The 19,460-nt window shown below is 41.1% G+C and overlaps 1 protein-coding gene across 3 annotated transcripts in view; it reads left to right on the top strand.

The window, feature by feature from the left end:
• Positions 1-19,460, top strand: part of RIN2 (Ras and Rab interactor 2) — a 235,391-nt gene that overhangs the window by 33,808 nt on the left and 182,123 nt on the right. For all 3 annotated transcript variants that reach the window (XM_078056864.1, XM_036085384.2, XM_078056865.1), the window contains one exon: positions 16,091-16,214. The gene's annotated coding sequence lies outside the window, so the exon portion shown is untranslated. The remainder of the gene's footprint in view (positions 1-16,090; positions 16,215-19,460) is intronic.

The raw sequence follows: 19,460 nt of genomic DNA, 5'->3' as shown, positions 1-19,460 counted from the left end.
GAGAGAAAAACGAAAGGGATAAAATTAAGAGCCGCCCAGAGATAAATAGGAATCACAAAATCAGAAGAGACCCTCTCCCAAAAGCAGTGCCGTTCACGAAGGAAACTGCACTTCACCAAGTCAACAGCAGAGGGCGTGTTTGAACCAACAAACTTAGGTAGCCACCCCAAGCCCTGTTTCCGGTCTGCATGAACTCCTTGCTGGTCCAGGAAGGAAAATATTGTCGGAGGAGCAGAAAACAGCAGACAACATGCAAGCAAAGCTGCAGTCAGAAGGAAACAGTTTGAGAATCAAAACATTTCAGAGGATGAATGTTCTTACCGCCTCTAAATGCGCGCGCGCGCACACACACACACAGACACACACACACAGACACACACACACACACACACCCACCAAAGTAGAAAAAAAAGGTACAGTGTTCCAGCATTAATTATCCTGAGTTAAGCATTTTCACATATATATTCATATATATATATATGTATGTGTGTGTGTGTATGTGTATATATATATGTAGGTATATATATACGCATATATACCTACATATTTATATATATTTATATGTGTATATATGTTTATATATATTTATGAGTGTGTGTGAATATATATATATACTCTGAATCAAAAATTTTAAAAAATCAGCACTAAAATGGACAAAACCCTGGAAGATGTGAAATGAGAGTTGACTGAACTTGAGAGAGGAGATGAAGAATTTGTTTGCAGATGCTAATTGGACAGCAATTGACCAATAACCTGGCACCTTTTGTGAGTTGCCCTTGTCCATCCATGGTTCTTTCTTTCCTGAGCTCCAGGCCAAAACACGTATTTCTTGCCTGTAACTGTACTTTCTTCCAATGGGAAACATTTTGTCAGGCCAATCTTGTTGATAGTTTGAACTTTCCAAATTCTCCATTAAATACAACTCTCGGAAATACCCAAATATTTTCCTACAGCAATTCAAGTGGTACTTGTTATGTAGATGAAACTTTTGAAGGACAGCGTCATCTGTCTTGATAAAATGTCAGATTTTCAGAGATAACAGACTTTTCAGAGATGTTTCCAAGTTGCGATGAATGACCACAGTAAATTATGCCATATTTTACAGTTCACAAAGTAATTTGAATATACTATGTTTATCTTTAAAGTTGCCTGTTTAAACAGATGTGATGGTTTCTTCCCCTCCTCTGTATAACCGGAAACAGATTAGAAATGCTTTCTCTTGGTTTACATATCTGAAAAATGAGAATGGCATGGGTTCCCTCATACATGATATTTGCAGTACATGGCTAACACTAGACTGCAGGACAGATTGAATTTTTCCAAAGGTGGTTACATCATTGCCCAACCCACATGTTCTCTTAGCCAGCTCCCCATCAAGAGGGAAGTCTAATCCCTTCCCCATATATCTGGATACATTTGTGTCTCACTTGTAACAATAGAATGTGGCAGGAATAATACTGCATTACTTCTGAGGATAATTTGGAAGAGATAAAGCAGTTTCCACTTTGCTTGCTGGAGCCCTGAGCTGCCATATAAGTAATTATACCTGTCCAAGGCCACCATGCTGTGAGGAAGCCCAAACTAGCTCCTGGGAAGAGACCACATGGTCTGAAACTTTAGGAAGTTGGTTGACTCTGTGCCTCCCCCCAACCCACCACTGCCCTTTGTTCCAGCTCCAAGTAACATCTGGCTGCAACCACATTCAGAACTCTCAGCCAGAACTGCCCAGCCAAGCCCTTCCTGAATTCCAGACCCTCAGAAACCATAAAGATAATAAAATGATTGTTGTTTTAAGTCACTAAGTCTTGTGGTGATTTATTATGATGTAAGAGATAACTATTATGAATGAAGCCTCGAGGACTAAGGACTCTTTCTATGCCTAGACTCTTTGCAGTGGTTTTGTTTTGGATAATTTTTAAAGAGACAGTTGATAGACCAGAATACGTCTCTTTGGAGAAGAATTATGCACCTCTCTAAATTTTGCATATAAACTAACCTTCCCACTGGGAAACAGTTGAGTTATTTTCAGGTAATTACCTTTTGTAGTTGCAGAGCTTTACCCATTGCTTTTGACAAAAGTAAGTGATAGGACAGAATGCTGGAGAGAACTGTTTACTTTGTTCTGGAATGGGATAAAACTTTAAGAACGCAGGAATTGAGAACATGACTACCATTTTCAAGGGTTTCTGATGAAGCCCAAATTCAGTAGCTTTCCTGTTGGCTACATGGTGAGCAAACATGTCCAATGGTCTAAGCCATAATAAAGAGAAGTGACCTCAAACAGAGGGCTGGGGCAAGAAGATTTGATTCCTAATGGCATAGTGGCAGTGTTATGGAATCAGAGTGCTTGGTTTGGATGCTGGCTCCCTTGCATAATGATGGTGTGGCCATGGATAAGTAAGCCCATTTCACTGTGGCCCTGTTACCTTATCTGTTGTTACAAAGGTTGTCACAAGGATTGAGTGAAATAATACTTGGGAATGGCTTAATACAATGTCAAGCATATAGTGAGTATTCAGTGCTCTCAGGATTTTAAACTCCAGATCCAGAGACCTAGATCTAGGGAAAGGGAGAATAAAACACAGGAACTGAGAACCATCCAGAGATTAAAGTTTGACTCAGATACGTGGTTAGTGGTGACCACAGTACTGCCCTATGCAGTAGATGGGACAGTTCTAGACCTGCTTGATCTGTCCAAGGTGATGGTCTTTCCCAAATAGAAGGGTGCTGTTCTTCAGTCAACAAAAGCACTATACTCCCTTCCTGAAATGTCCAAATAAGTTATCAAGTTCCTTTGTAGAATTTAACATTTAAATTTAAAATACTGAAAGCAAACTAGGATTAAAAGGCAACCACCTTGGGGTGCCTGGGTGGCATAGTCAGTTGAGCATCTGACTCTTGGTTTTGGCTCTGGTGGTGATCTCAGGATCATGGGATTGAGTCCTGTATGGGGCTCTGTGATCTGAGTCTGCTAAGGTTTCTTTCTCCTTCTCCCTCTGCCCCCCGCCCCCCACTCTCTCTTGCTCTCTCTCAAATAAATAAATAAATCTTAAAAAAAAAATAAAAGTTAGCCGCCTTAACTGTCTATTTTACTGGAGCACTAAGGCAAGGAAAAAGAAATGAAAGTTATTAAAATTAGAAAAGAATAATTAAAAGTGTCATTCAGAGATTAATATACTAGCAACAATTAGAAAAGTTTAAAAAAATACGGTTTACCACATAAAAAGTACCATAAAAAATATCTAGGAAAAAAATTTAACTGCAGATGTGCAAGAATGCCACACCAAAAAGTACAAAACATTGGGAGAAATTAATTAAGAGCTTTAAAAATAGAAGCATATACCATGTTCATGGATTGGAATACTTAATATTTTAAAGATGTCAGTTCTCCTGAGATGACATATAGATTCTTTGAAATTTCAATTAGTGTCCCAGTAGGGGTTTTTCCTGTATAAGTTGACAAGTTGATTACAAAATTTAAATGGAAATGAAAAGTAATTACAATATACAAGGAAATATTTAAGAATAACAACAAATCTGGAGGTTTCATTTTACCAGTTTTAAGACTTGCTCTAAAACTAAATAATTGAAATTGTGGCATTGAAACAGAGATAGAAGGATCAATGGAACAGAGAGTCCAGAGACAAACCTACAGATATGCAGTCACTTGACTTAAAAGAAAGACTACCCTACAATTAAGCGAGGGAGAAGAGAGTCTTTTCCAAGTTGATGTGAGATCACTTGTAGATTTGTAAGGAAAAAAATTAAACTTGATCCCTATGTCATACACAAAAATTATTTCAAGATGGATCATAGACTTAACACTAAAACTATCAACATTCTAGAAGAAAACATAAGAGAGTATCTTTATGACCTTTGAGAAGGCAAAGCTTTTTAAAAACAGAACCTATAATAAAAGAAAAAGATAGATAAATTTGACTTCATTAAAATTAATTTTGTTCATCTAAAATGTCCTTAAAAGAGTGAAAAAAGCAAGCCACAAACTTTGAAAAGATATTTGCAATACATGCAAGGACTCAAATCCAGAAGTATGTGTATGTGTATCAGACAACCCACTTTAAGAATGGACAAGAGACTTGAGCAGACACTTTATAAAGGAGGGTATCAGAATATCTACTAAATATATGAAAAAATAATGTTTAGCCAGAGATGGTCTCATCTCAACCAAATGCTGTTCTCAAATAAAATAAAATAAAATAGAAATTAAAATAACACACCTACCAAGATGGCTGATATTAAAATGACTGACAACATACGAAGTGTTAATGAAGATGTATAGAATTTTAACTCTCTTACATTGTGGGGGAGAAGATATATTGGTACAAGATTTTTGAAACAATGTTTGGCTATAGTGACTAAAGCTGAATATATATCTACCCTATGACACAGATTATACTGTGAAGGTTACCAACAGAAATGAGTGCTTATGTCCACATGTATTTATTTATGATAGCCAAAACTGGAAACTTCCATTATCTACATAATGATGGGAAGGAATGAACTACTGACACATAACAACATGCAGACAGAATATTGACTTAAAGAAATCACAAGAGTACATATTGCATGGTTCCATTTATATAAAGTTCAAAAACAGGCTAATCTAATCTATGCCAAAAGTCAGAAAAGTGGTTATCCTTTGGGAGTACTGAATACAGAAGGCTTGGGAGAACCTTCGGGAATGGTGTGAAAAATCATCAAGCTGTACCCTTAACAATTGTGCACTTTACTGTATGAAAGCCAAATATATCTCAATAATATATTTCCCCTTCCTTGTCTTTCGTTATGTGACAGTCTTTGAATTTTCTTCCTATTCTTTTATGACATTTCTGTCTCCACTAGCTTCTTTTCTCTCATTTTGTACAAAATTCTTTCCACAGTTCCATTATTTTCTTTTGCTACAATCTGTGTCTTGGGCATCTTCCCTGTGGCCTCACCTGTCTGTTTTCTGTAGGGGACCCTTATCCATATGTATTTTGCTCCAATCTGCCTCCTCCCATGGGGTCATAGAACTGACAGGGACTTCTAACTATTACCGAGCTCACCACCATATGCTTTGGTCTCCTCGATGGCATCCCCTGGGGTTGTTGTCCAGTGTATGCTTCAGTTTCCTTGATGATGAGGCAATCACCCCTATGCCAAAGTGCTGTCCAGGGAGTCCTTACCTTGACTTGGAATGTGCCTTGCCCTAGTATCTGTCCTTTGGTTCCTAGGTCTACCTCTTACCTGTTACTGGTCAAGTCTGAATCCTCTTTGACAAGATGGAAGGAGCCTTCCCTGCTTTTCCTTTTCGTCAAGTCAAGCATTCAAAGCTCCTTCAAGCTTTTTCCCAAACTACAGTCACACATTTCATTTCTCTCCCCTTCTGAACAGACCCCAATTTTATCATCAAAGTGTGGCACCCAGAATTAAATAGAAGACTTCAAGGTGATCTGACTTCTATAGACCATTGTCCCCTTTGTTGTAGTTGTTCTCTTCTGGATATATAGTTGGGCATTTGTCCGTGTTAGTGCTCCCACTGCCTGGATTTGGATTTCTCAATCTGGATCTCCCTCAGAACATCAGACTCACCTTATCCAAAAATGAAACAATAAGACACCTACTCACAGCAGTGATTCCTCTATCTTATTAAGACCAGCAGGTCAGGTTGCTTGATTCCCACACAGGCAATTTGACCCTTAGCTCTACTAATCATAGGGCACCTGTTATACAACTTCCTTACATTCTCTATTTGCATATGTGGGTTGGGGGAGGGGACCGTTTATCCTGATGCAGATTATGCACTTATTCCTGTTCATTATTCAACTCGTATTGGACTTCTCCACTTAGACTCACCTTATCTAAAAATATAATCATCATCCACCTGCCCACACCAGCCCCTTCTGACTTCCTTTTACTCTGGGTGTCTGTAATGGATGCTTCCTCCTTGCATCTGCCATAAGAGCTCTTGTATCTGGCACCTCCTTTCCAAATTCAAGTTTATAGTTCCCTAGCTCGGCTCTTCATTATCTGCCCTAAATTGTCCTTCCACCTCCAGCATCCACCCCTAGACAGAGATTTCAGTGGCTCCCATAGGTTTACCTTATACAATGGAAGCCCTCCCCTGAGTCCAGGCCTTTGCCTGACCTACCTTTCCCTCCGAACCGTCAGTTCCCCCAGGGTTGGCCCAGATTCTCATGCCTTTGACTTGGCACATCTGCTTTTAGCCAGGTGGTTCTGTCTAAACTAAATGCCTTTCCTCGTGCTCCCCCACTTGAACCTGCACCTGTCTTGGCCTCCCCTTCAGATGCCTACATCTAAAACAGGACCCCGTTTGTGTCCCTACGGTGTCCATCTTAGACCTGGAACAAAATCCAGCGAATGTGTGTTAAATTGAATAAATATATGAATTACTTGCCCCTTTCATTAATCGGCAGAATAGAGATAGAAATAGTTGAAAATTACCATGGATAAATACGCTTTCCTAGAAATACTAGTCATTTCTGAAGCCAAGAGGTTTCCAAAATAGTGAACATATTTATGAGAATATTCAAAATAATCTTGTGGATATTACTTAATGTAATCAAATGTATTTGAATAAAAGTCAAAGAATCTAATTTGGAGGTCCAGTGCTAAGGTTTAGATTGTTGAAGTTCAGCAAAATTCTTAGCTTGTCCTTTGAAAGAAGACATTCCAGAGAAAAAAAAATGATCAACCTGGAGAGGAAGTATGCCTTGCACTTGGATGTAAGTACACAGAAGTGAGGAAAATTTCATATAGTCACGGCAACCTGGCTTCTGGGGAAAAAAATCGAGATCATTGGTTAAGGAAAATTAGCCAGGATGTCCATTTTGAAGTGATCTGAATTAATCTAAATTTTCTCCATTACTCAGAAGTCTTTGGGAAGGGAATAAAATTATATCAGATTGAATCCTGGTTTTTCATAGGTACTATAATTTCTATTACCAAAAAATATTTCTCCGAATGTTGATATTCCTAGAACTGTCACCAGGAGATGTTTTATTGGGAAATGTTACTGTTCTCATGCAAGCGTCAGCATTTGGAATGACTGATCAGTACAATTGGGGTCTTTAGTCTGCTTTTCTTGTGCTCTTTTCAGACAACAAATTGGTAAGGGAAGAAGTCTTCTAAACTTACTGGAAATGTGATGTTTTGGAATTACCCATGATTACTATCTTAATTCCTTCCCTCCCTCCCCTATCAGTTTTTCTCAGGCACTATTCTATGGTTGGGGAAGTCGGGGTCAGGATCCCTTTAGGGACAAGGCCAGAGCAGAGGACAGGGTCAACTTGACAGTATGAGCTGAAAGAGAGAGAAACTACTCTTTGTAGGTAGAGGAACTGCCTTGGGAAGATCTTCAGAGGTTTCCTCCACCAGAGGGAAAACTGGACTTCCAGGTGCTCTCTTTTGCTTTGCTTTTAGATTCCACCTGGTCAATAATGGCCATCCGCATCAATTTACCCAATTCTTATTTCAACAACAAGATTTACATTTGTAAAAGGCATGGGAGGAGTATATAATATGTTTAAATATATAATATGCTATATATTAATCAAATACTGACTGAGGTCTCAAAGTATTATTTTCCATGAAGATTTAAATGAGCAGATTCATCTTGGTCTTCAGAGAGAATCATGTGGATCACACAGAATCATAATAGTGATAATACAATGCAGTGATCCTTGCAGTGAAAAAGGTATATAAATTAAGATGCATTAACTAAGTGCAGTGAGGGTTCCAGGGAGTGAGGGATACATGTGTTCAGGAACTCAGAGCAGACATGGGGTGTGATGGCAAGGACCAGCAGATGGGGCAGTGGTGATTGATGAAGCAAAGATGAATCTGGGCTTTCCACTGACCAGCTGCTCGTGCAGCCTGTGAGCACCTCTTCCAGGTATAAAATGAGAATCGAATGCTGCCCACTTCATAAAGCTGCTGTGATGTGGCTTAAGGGAGTCGCATGAAATGTACTTAACACAGTACCTTGCCTGTAATCAATTCTTAATAAACACCAGCAGTTGCCTGCTATAGTTTGAGATGGATCTTAAAGTTAGATGGGCAGGTTTGTAGCAAGAGTTGGCAGTAGAGGGTAAGGTGTTTTACGCTGAGCAGCCACCGTGTGTGTGTGTGTGTGTGTGTGTGTGTGTGTGTGTGTGTGTGACGTGCACCAGACAAGGGATAGGGGATATCCATGTGGTGTTAGTGACCAGTAAGGTTTTGAGGGCTATTGCATAAGGAAATGCTGCCCAATAGAAATAAAAAGTGATGGGGCACCTGGATGGCTCAGTCGGTTAAGCATCTGCCTTCAGCTCAGGTCACGATCTCAGGGCCCTGGGATCGATCCCGGCGTCGTGCTCCCTGCTCAGTGGGGAGTCTGCTTCTCCTTTTCCCTCTGCCCCTTCTCTCCACTCATGCTCTGTCTCTCCCTCTCTCTCTCAAATAAATAAATAAAATCTTTTTAAAAAGAAATATAATGTGAACCACATATGTCATTTTAAATTTTCTAGTGGTTAATGTTTTTTTAAAATAGGTAAAATTAAATATTTATTTATTTAATTTTATTTATTTATTTAACAGAGAACGAGAGAGAGAGAGAGAGAGCGCACAAGCAGGGGAGCAGGAGAGGGAGAAGCAGGCTCCCCGCTAAGCAGGGAGCCCGATGCAAGGCTTGATTCTGAGACCCTGGGATCATGACCTGAGCCAAAGGCAGACACTTAACCGACAGAGCCACCCATGTGCCCAAAATTAATTTTAATGATATATTTTCTTTAATCCAGTATATCAGTTTCAACATGTGAGCAATGTAAAAAAAATTTTTTTTTTTAAAGATTTTATTTATTTATTTGACAGAGAGACACAGCGAGAGAGGGAACACAAGCAGGGGGAGTGGGAGAGGGAGAAGCAGGCTTCCCGCGGAGCAGGGAGCCCGATGCGGGGCTCGATCCCAGGACCCTGGGATCCTGACCTGAGCCGAAGGCAGACGCTTAACGACTGAGCCACCCAGGCGCCCCAGCAATGTAAAAATTTTTTAATGAAGTGTTGTACATTTTTTTTTACTAAGTCTTCAAAACCTGGTGTGTGTTTTCTACTTACAACACATCTGAATTCAGACGCGCCACATTATAGGGGATCAACAACCATGTGGGCTAGTCACTGCGTTGGACAGCCCAGCCGTACGGAGTCTCACTCTGATAATAATAGCACCATTTTCTTTGCGCTCTTTCTCTCCATCGTCCTCCCTAAAGAGATAGATGGCAGTGCCTTTCTCTGATACAGTTAATTTAAGGAAATGGAAAAGAGGGAGAAAACATGCTCTGGGTCACCGTCTTTCACAGCTGGTCTAATCCTGAGATGGTCAGCCATAAAAGCTCTTCGGTTAAAGATTTTTGGGAGACGTTAGAACATAAATTAACCCTTCCAGATTATAGTCACATAGAGGCTCTAGAAATCTTGCAACAAAAAAACTACCCCTGTTTTACTTTGTGTAACTCCACATTTCCCAGTTCATTAGGATTATAAAAAAATGTTTTCTTTTAACACATACTAACTTTGGTAGCATTGTTTGGCAGCCTGTTTTCTTCAATCTGTTTTACCTTGAGGGTTTCAGTTTTTAAATATTTCATAAGGGCTTTAGAGCTTCTGTTGAGTATTAGGTGTGTGCAGTCACACCTAATAGATGCTTAATCAGTATTTGCTGATCAATGAATACTTGTGATCAAGACACTCCCCCATAAATTTAGCTTTTTTCCATAGAGAAATGAAATTAAAACAAGATAATTTAAAGTTGTGAAGGTGAGAAACACTTTAGTATTCCCTAGAGAAAGTCTGATTTGCTAGGCAACCAGTGTAAGTTTGAAATGAATTTGCATTTCTCTTAGGAACACGACCATGTTAAAGTTCAATGACCAAGTGAGAACAGACGCCCCTTGCTGAGGAAATACCTCTGTGTGCACTCGGTGAGACCAGCACAGCAACCCTTCCAACTCCTTCACTCCGACTGATTGGAAGCCTCCATCAGTCAGCTGCTCTTTTTAATGATCAGTTATATTTTTCTTATATAAAGATGATCTTTATGTGGCTGGTGTTTTACATTTCTGTATGGAAGATTTTATAACATATGTCATACATATCCACCGTTAGCTCAGTTTAATATCTATACTTAAGATTTGTTTGGGTTTGCTGAGATCTTGTATTTTTCTAAGTCAAAACCCCTTTGGAAGTTGGCTAATAGCATTTTGCCTGGCAGGTTTTTTCCCTCAGGGGCTCAGAACGCTTTGTCTTAAGCACTCAAGGATGCTACTGCAGCAACATTAGTGAAAATTGAATATTGGTGGCAACATTTAATTCTCTTTATTTTGCCTGTGTATTGAGAGCACCAGATACCTGAAACTATGGTCTGATGTTACAAGCATGGTAACTAAGATACTGCAATGACAGCAAATGCCCTTCTCCCGATAGCCGGATGTGCTTATTAGCCTACCTAGTGCATTATTTTGTTAAATCAAAATTGGAAATGTATGCCAGGATGCTAGAACTCAGTCAACAGTATTAATGCAAATACCTACTTCAGGCTCCATACTGTGTGATGCACGATGGTGTATGAGCAAAGGAAAAATTAAGACCAGCACCCCTGAACTACACACATTGAGACAACGTCATTGAGTTCGAAGAGTGGTAAGCTTGGGGGTCCACAATGCAGTTGTTTAAAGATTTTTCAAAAAATGAATACACAGGCATATGTGTGTACGAGAGGGAATGTACATATGAATTTGACCTTTCCTGTTTTGTCACATGAAAGATGTGGATTATACAGATTTTCAAAATGGGCATCTGTAAATATGGACTTATTTTCAGGGCTTCACACATGGTTTTTGGGAATTTTTGAAATATATGTTTATTCTGAGGATAGTGTTTACTAATTAACTATTCTGGGTCATCTAAGGCAGTGTTTTTCAAACTGTGGGTCATGACCCCCTAAGAGATTGTGAAATAGGAAGTTGGGCACATCCAGCCTTGTTTTATTTTTTTAAAAGATTTATTTATTTATTTGAGAGAGAGAGAGAGTGAGAGAGAGAGCGAGAGTGGGGGAGGGGCAGAGGGAGAAAATCTCAAGCAGACTCCCCGCTGAGTGGGGAGTCCCTTGTGGGGGTTGGATCCCATGCCGCATGAGATCATGACCTGAGCTGAAACCAAGAGTCAGATGCATAACCAAATGTACCACCCAGGCGCCCCCAGCCTTGTTTTAAATAAAAGTGAATGGAACAGAAAACATCCGGATGTAAGAGCTAAGTACTGTTTTATAAAATGTTTGTTTCTGGGGCACCTGAGTGGTGCCTACTTCGACCTACTCTTGGTTTCGGCTCGTGTCGGGCTCCATGCTTAGCGTGGAATCTGCTTGAGATTCTCTCTCTCCTCCCTGTGCCCCTCCCACTTGTGCTCTCTCTCTCTCTCAAATAAATAAAATATTTTTAAAAATATTTGTTTCTGCTTTGAATGTATGTTTATGGTGTGGGTCATGATGTGAAATGTATTTATTACTGTGGACAGAAGTCAAAAGAGTTTGAAAGTCATTAATTGCTAGATCACTGGTTCTTCACCTTCGCTGCACACTGGAATCACCCAGTGGGCTTTGAAAAATAGGGCTGCATGGGTCCAGGCCCCAGGGATTCTGCTGTTTTTGCTTTGGACCTAAGCATGGGGCATGCTTAAAACTTCTTAGATATGTAGGTAGGAAGAAGAGCCCTTGAAGAGCTGAGCCTTCGAGACAAGCTCTGCTAGGTAATTTCATTGCCTGCCTCTGGATTCTCATTTATTTAATTTGCCTTGAGACCAAGTTGTCCTACAAATTGGAATTGTGGCAGGGTCTAGGGAAGGAGCAGAGTGGGCTTAGGAGATAGATAATGGCTGCCCCAAATGAAGGACAAATGCAGTCTTGTGGGGTAAAAAATAAAAGCTTCACAGTAGTTCAGATAGAGAAATGTGGAGAGAGAATGTAGAGTGAAAAAGAGACAGGGATAATTAGAATTGTGTGAGCATCCCACCTGCCATTCCACTCTGCGAGTGAATGGCCCAGAGTCAGCGTGACATGGGACCCCCAGAGCTTGCTGTTGCTCTAGGTGGTCGTTTATGGGTGCCTCTCACTACTGCAAGCCACTCCACACACCAAACTGCATTTGAGGGTAATTCCTTTTCTTTTTTCTTTTATTTTTTTATAATTTTATTTTTAAAAATTTTAATTCCAATATAGTTAACATACAGTATTATATTAGTTTCAGGTATACAGTATAGTGATTCAACAGTACTGTTTACTACTAACCTACTTTGTTGAGGGTTTTTATCATGAATGGATGTTGTCCTCTGTCAAAGCTTTTTCTGCATCTTTTGAAATCATCACGGGGCTTTTATCCTTTCTCTTATTGATGTATCACATTGATTGATTTCTGAATACTGAACCATCTTTGCAACTGGGGATAAATCCCACTTGATTGTGGTGAATGATTTCTTAATTTAGTGTTGGATTTGGTTTGCTAGTATTTTATGAGAATTTTTGCATCCATGTTCATCAGGGATATTGGCCTGTAGTTCTCTTTTTTCAGTGGAGTCTTTATCTGGTTTTGGTTTCAGGGTAATGCTGGCCTCATAGAATGAATTTGGACATTTTCCTTCCTTTTCTATTTTTTGGAATTGTTTGAGAAGAATCAGTATTAATTCTTCGTTATGTGTTTGGTAACATTCCCCTGTGAAGCTATCTATCTGGTCCTGGACTGTCCTTTGTTGGGAGTTTCTTGATGACTGATTCAATGTCATTGCTAGTAATCATTCTGTTCACATTTTCTATTTCTTCCTGATTCACTTTTGGGAGGCTATGTGTTTCTAGGAATTTATCCATTTCTTCCAGGTTTCCAATTTGTTGGCATATACTTTTTCATAAAATTCTCTTATAATCCTTTGCATTTCTGTGGTGTTGGTTGTTCTTTCTCCTTTTTCATTTCTAATTTTATTTATTTAAGTGCTTCCTCTCTCTCTCTCTCCCCCTCCCTTCCTCTTCTCTCCTTCTTTCTCATCCTACCCCCCCCCCCTTTTTATGACTGTAGATAAAAGTTCATCAATTTTGTTGATCTTTTCAAAGAACCAGCTTCTGGTTTCATTGATCTGTTTTATTGTTTTTATAGTTTCCCTGTTTCATGTATCTCTGCTCTAATCTTTATTATGTCCTTCCTTCCACTGGTTTTGGTTTTGTTTGTTCTTCTTTTTCAAACTCTTTTAGGTGTAAGGCTCACTTGTTTATTTGAGATTTTTCTTGCTTCTTAAGGTAAGCCTGTATTATGAACTTCCCGTTTAGAACAGCTTTTGCTGCATCCCAAAGATTTTGGACTGTTTTGTTTTCATTTTCATTTGTCTCCATGTATTTTTAAATTTCATCTTTGATTTTTTTGGTTGCCCCATTCATTGTTTAGTAGCATATTATTATTATTATTTTTTAAGATTTTATTTATTTATTTGACAGAGACACAGCGAGAGAGGGAACACAAGCAGGAGGGAGTGGGAGAGGGAGAAGCAGGCTTCCCGCTGAGCAGGGAGCCCGATGCGGGGCTCGATCCCAGGACCCTGGGATCATGACCTGAGCCGAAGGCAGACACTTAACAACTGAGCCACCCAGGTACCCCTAGTAGCATATTATTTAACCTCCATGTATTTATGCTCTTTCCAGATTTTTTCTTGTGGTTGATTTCTAGTTTCATATTTTTGTGGTCAGAAAAAATGCATGGTATGACTAATCTTTTTGAATTTGTTGAGACTTATTTTATGGCCTAATACGTGATCTATTCTGGAGAACGTTCCTTGTGCACTTGAAAAGAATGTGTATTCTGCTGTTCTAGGATTGAATGTTCTGAATACATTTGTTAAATCCATCTGGTCCCATATGTCATTCAAAGCCACAGTTTTTGATTTTCTGTTTGGATGATCTATCCATTGATGTGAGTCTGGTACTAACGTTCCCTACTATTATTGCATCACTATTAAATTACTTCATTTATGTTTGTTATTAACTGTTTTATATATTTGAGTGCATCCATGTTCGGTGTATAAATATTTACAATTATTTTTTCTTCTTGTTGGATTGTTCCTTTTATGATTATACATTTTCCGTCTTTGTCTCTTGTTACAGTCTTTGTTTTAAAATTTTAAGGGAAATTCTTGGTTTATTCTCTTATGGTAGTCCTTCCCTCACAGAAGATGAAACTGCTATATTCATGTTATAAGGAGTGACTGAGTTTTAGCAAAACATCATCATCTAATACATTAAATTAATCTTGTTACTTCTAATTCTATTGGTTTACATTCTTGTTCTTATATGGCTTCCTTTGCTCAGTGTGACTGTGTGGCTCACTGTGAATATAGTGGGCCAGTAAATTAACTCCCAACTTCTTGTATATCTGTTAGCAAAGATTAGAAGACATTGTGAAATGATGTGAATGGGCCTTAAAGCTTACTTGACTATTTATCAGTAACCTTATCTATGTGTGAAATAGGAGTCAGAGGAAAACCTGTATTAGAAAGGAAAGTGGGGGGGTGCCTGGGTGGCTCAGTTGGTTGAGCCTCTGACTCTTGGTTTCAGCTCAGGTCATGATCTCAGGGTCCTGGGATTGAACCCCGGGTCAGGCTTTGCACTCCGCAGGGAGTCTGCCTGGGGTTTCTCTCCTCCCTCTGCCCTTCCCCTTACTTGAGCACTCACGCATGCTCTCTCTCTAAAATAAATGAATAAATCTTAAAAAAAAAATAAGGAAAGTGGGATTTAAATTGTTACCTAAAAAAGGTGAGGATGATAATGATGGTGACCACGGATATTGGTGATGGTGGCAGTGAACATTTATTGAGCTATTCACTAAGTAACTTGCGATGGGCCAGTGTTTTCCATGGATTACTTTACCTGATCCCTAGAACACCCCTTTGAGGTAGGTGCTATTACAGCACCCCATTTTACACAGAAGGAACCCAAGTTAAGTGATTTGCCTGAGAGATGCAGCTGGGATTCAAGATCAAATGTGTTGCCCCCAGGCCTGAGAACTGAATCTTCTCTGGAGTGAGGAGAGGGCCAGGGAGGCTGTTCCAGGCCAGAGGCCGAACTTGATTCCAGAGAATGAAGGGACGCATGTGACATGACATGCTGGAGAGGGAGTCAGTCCAGTTACACAGCCTGATGGAAGAGCTGAAACTATGAAATATTACCAAAGAGTAACAAAAATAATATGAGAGAATCTTCTTATACTGATGTAGGGAGTTGATAGGACATCTTGAGCATGGAATAAGCAAGGTGGAGGATGACACACAATGAACATTTATTTGGAAAAGAAACACATGTGTGTATGTGGGAGAGAGAAAGAGAGAGATATTAAATCTTCGAATGCACAGAAGTGATCTGGAAAGATATAATCCCAAATTATAACAGTGTCCTCCTCTGCCAAGGATGTGGGCTCCAGGTGTTAGTGGTGATGGTCAAAAGAACTTGAGCTTTGATCTAATATTTGTGTTTTGTTTCTGTTTGTTTGCAAGCAATTTGACTGCATTTGTGTGCTTAGGTAATTTTGCAAAGGTTAGGGCTTTGATACAAAAAAAATGAAATAGGGGGATAATTCAGAATTTCACATTCAGGTTGGTCCCATCTCCAAAGTCCTAGACTGGAAGATTGCACAACTCTTTAAATTTGTAGAAGCTGATATGATGCAAGGGCATAATGGAAAACAATTTGACACTTCATTGATAGAGAAGACAGCTTGGTTGCTAATTAGCTCCATTTTTTTTTTTTTAAGTGAAAGAATATTTGGGAGTTTTAGAAATCTGAGCATTGGCATAGGGATTTAGAGAACGTTCGGTAAAGAAAGCCCGTCTTTAATTACCTGGCCCAGAGGTGGGAATGAGGGCCAGACAAGGAAGGGAAGGCCATTGGCTGCACTCCTAGCTATCACTGCATCCTTCCAGAGCCCAGTGAGGCAAGCCCTCTTGTGGTTGTGCACGGTATTTTTAAAATGTTTCCAAAACCCTAAACGGCTAATTCTGTGTGTTGTAGATGGAGACAAGAGATCTGGACTTCTGAACTTCTACTGGAAAAGATAAAATGTGCAAGCCCTTCGGGATGCTGGGGAGGCTGGGGCTGAACTGAAGAGGGAGACAGGGACATGCCGGCGTGAAGGGTATGTAACATTGACATTATAAAACCCAGTGTGTGGCAACCCGGGGACGTTCCTCGATTTCTAGGTTCAGCTGTGCGTCAGAGAGATTGTGCGCTCTAGCTCGGTTATATTGGTGTGAGTGTGACTTCTCTGACAGGGGGCAGCTGTGTACCTGTTTCCAGGTGTCTGAGGGATTCAGTGTAGGATGTATTGGTCGCGGGGCCACACCAACACCAAGGTGGTTGAGGAGAACATAAACTATAGCTCCTGTTGATGGAGCACGGACTACGTGCCAGGTGAGGCTCTAAGCAGTTTAATGGATTAATTCGTTTAACTCCAACAACACCACCGTGAAGCAGGCACGGCTGTTGTCCCCGTTGTAGAAATGGGACCACCAGGGAGCACAAAGAAGCTGGTTGCTCACCAAGAGGGGTTGTGATGGTGGGACCCCATCCCAACATAAAAGCCTTACTATGTCTGCTCTCTCCCTCTCTTGTACATTTCTTCCCGTCCCTGCTTTTCTCTTTCTCTTTTTCTGTAGCATCATAGGTCTCCATATAACAGGGAATTAGCATCAAAGGGATGTCAGTAGACATCACTGGCAGATCTGATCTTCTAAGAATGGCCACAACACTATTGCTTGGAACCTTGCCATGCTCCCTCAGGCAGGGAAGGCTACTTTCCCTCTCCTGGAGTCTGGGTAGAATTCAGTGACAGAGAGAAGGTGGCGGAGGGACACAGAGTGGCTTCAATGCCAGATCATCAAAGACGACATGGCTTGTACCTGGCTATCTTCTTCTCTAGGCACACTTGTCTTTGAGACCAGCCACCATTGGCCCAGTCCCCATAGAAAGGCCACATGTAGGGGTTGCAGCCACCAGCCCCACCTAAGGCCACACTGACATGTGAGCGAGACTTTGGGTGGCTCCAGCCCCCAGCATTGGAGCTGCCCCCGCTGATGCCGAGCAGAGAAGAGACAAACTGTCCCTGATGAACTGTTCCTGCTCAGCCTTGCCCCCACAGCAGATTCGTGAGCAACACTAACATTGTCATTGTTTCGAGGTTTCTCATTCATACTCACTGCAACACCATTTAAGGTAGAAGGCATTACACTCATTTACAAGTAAGGAAATAGGGGCCCATTGAGATGATGTGACTCACCCAGGCCACACGATGAGGTGGGATTTGAGTCCAGGTCTAGTCTACCCAAGCTTATGAGATCCACCACTGCCCAGCTGTCCACTCCTTCTGGATCAAGAGCTGGGGCCTTTGCTGCCACTTAGACACTGCTGCTCTCAGAGAAAGCCAATCCATTTGGCAAAAGAGGACAAGACAGTAAAACAGAAGAACTAGCTTTACACAGTCTGCTGTGACTCTGTTTCCTTAATTTGAACCCCAGGTAAATGTTGCCAGTCCTGGCTCAGACATACAGTTCCCTCAGGAAGCCAGCTACCTTCCCTCCATGAGCTTAGACTCGATGGGATCTGCTCATGTCCTGCGAGATACTTTTCCGTATCATGTGAAGTAACAGTCATTCGTGTGACCAGATACTTCTGTCACCAACATGGCTATTTCTTTGACTTCAGGCTCCCTGAGGCCAGGGATGGTCCTGTCTCTGGTCTCCTCACCTCATGTCTTCTAGCACAGATTCTGACTCCCAGTGGACAGTGAATAAAGGCATGAGAAATAAATAACCACAGAGCATCAACTAAGAATTTTCTCAACAATGATGACAGTAGAGCGAGGAAGTGCAAAATTCCAGATATAAATACCGACGTCTTATCTTGCGGCTGACGATCTGTCTTTTGAGGTCAGAGGTTTCTTTTTCACTTCCTTTGTCTTTCCTGTAAGATAAAACATCTTTGTGTTTGACTTCTATAAAAAAACGACTTCAATGAAATGCAGCGGTCAATTAACAATGGCAGGAACTGGCAGCGCTCTGACACACTCTATTTCACTGCATTGTTATCCAAGTGAAAAACATTTTCAGATGTGCGACATGGGAGATTTGATTTTGGTGCGAATGCTGAAATAGGACATGTAGCTTCTGCATTCGTTCTGGGTAGCCTTTACTCATAGGAATGGGGGCCCTTGTGTCTTTGATCTTGTATTTAGCTATGAGCGCGTCATTGGTGGCTGCTCGAGAACTGTGGATAACTCCTATCTCTACCTTGTCCAGAATGTCCGCTTTTTTACCCTACGCTTCGCCGGTGTAGGGCTCCAGTTATAAAGGAGGCGGCAGCAGGACCAGAATCTGAGGATTGTTTTTCTTTGTTGTTGTTATTATGAGGGATGAATAAATGCATGCAAAGTGTGAGGCAAGCTTAAGTCTTTAATCATATTTTTTTATGGCCCAATCCATCAGTTAGCTTTTGCTGCCTTAAAAAAACCACCCCCAGAACATAGTAGCTTAAAATAATAGCCATTTATTTAGTTTAGGATTCTGCAGGTTAAATGGTTTGGGCTGGGCTCCGCTGGTCTGGCTGGCTCAGCTGGGCTGACACATGCATCTTCAGTCAGCTACCAGGTTGGCGATGACAGCCTCGCCTGGGAGGGCTCACCTCTGTTCTGCGTGTCTCTCATCCCCCCGCAGGTTGGGGCTCCAAGAGAGTGAGCACACATGGCTTCTTGAGGCTAGGGCTTGAAATGACACAGGGTCACATCTGCCAGATTCTATTGGCCAGTCCAGACTCAAGAGAAAAGAAATCAACCCCAGCCCTTGATGGGAGGAACTGCAAAGCTGCCTTGCAAAAGCAGGCATGTAGGAAGAGTGGAGAACTGTGGTCATCTTTGCAACCCACAACACCACATGAAATGCCAATATTGTACCGAGGGAATTAACAACATTACGATAGAGAATGAAAGGAGACCACGTGCATGGCTGATAACTTACGAGAAAAATGGCCCTGGGCTGAGAAGAGAGGACAGCAGGAAGAAGCTCAGACGGATACAGGATAGAAGAGCCACCAGCCATTTTCCCCTTTCCCCTCCTGCCTAACTCTGTGGAAGGGAGGGGTGCGGCAGAGCACAGGGGTCGTAGTTGGCAGGAAAGACTCTTTGCTTTTGCTGTTCTCTTTCCTCCCATTGTCAGTGGAGTGGGGGGAGGGAGTAGCAGGTGATGAAAGTGTGGCTCTCTCATGTCTCACTTGAGGGAGCCAGCAGAGAGGGAGGGGAAGGGTCAAATGGTCTGTCTTCCAAATGGCTTTGTTCCCATGGGATCTCAGGAAGGCTTCAGCTACGAACACTTGGCCTCGTGAAACTACCACC

This window comes from Halichoerus grypus, chromosome 10, assembly GCF_964656455.1.
Source record: "Halichoerus grypus chromosome 10, mHalGry1.hap1.1, whole genome shotgun sequence".
NCBI lineage: Eukaryota > Metazoa > Chordata > Mammalia > Carnivora > Phocidae > Halichoerus > Halichoerus grypus.
This window is presented reverse-complemented; position numbering and strand designations above follow the sequence as displayed.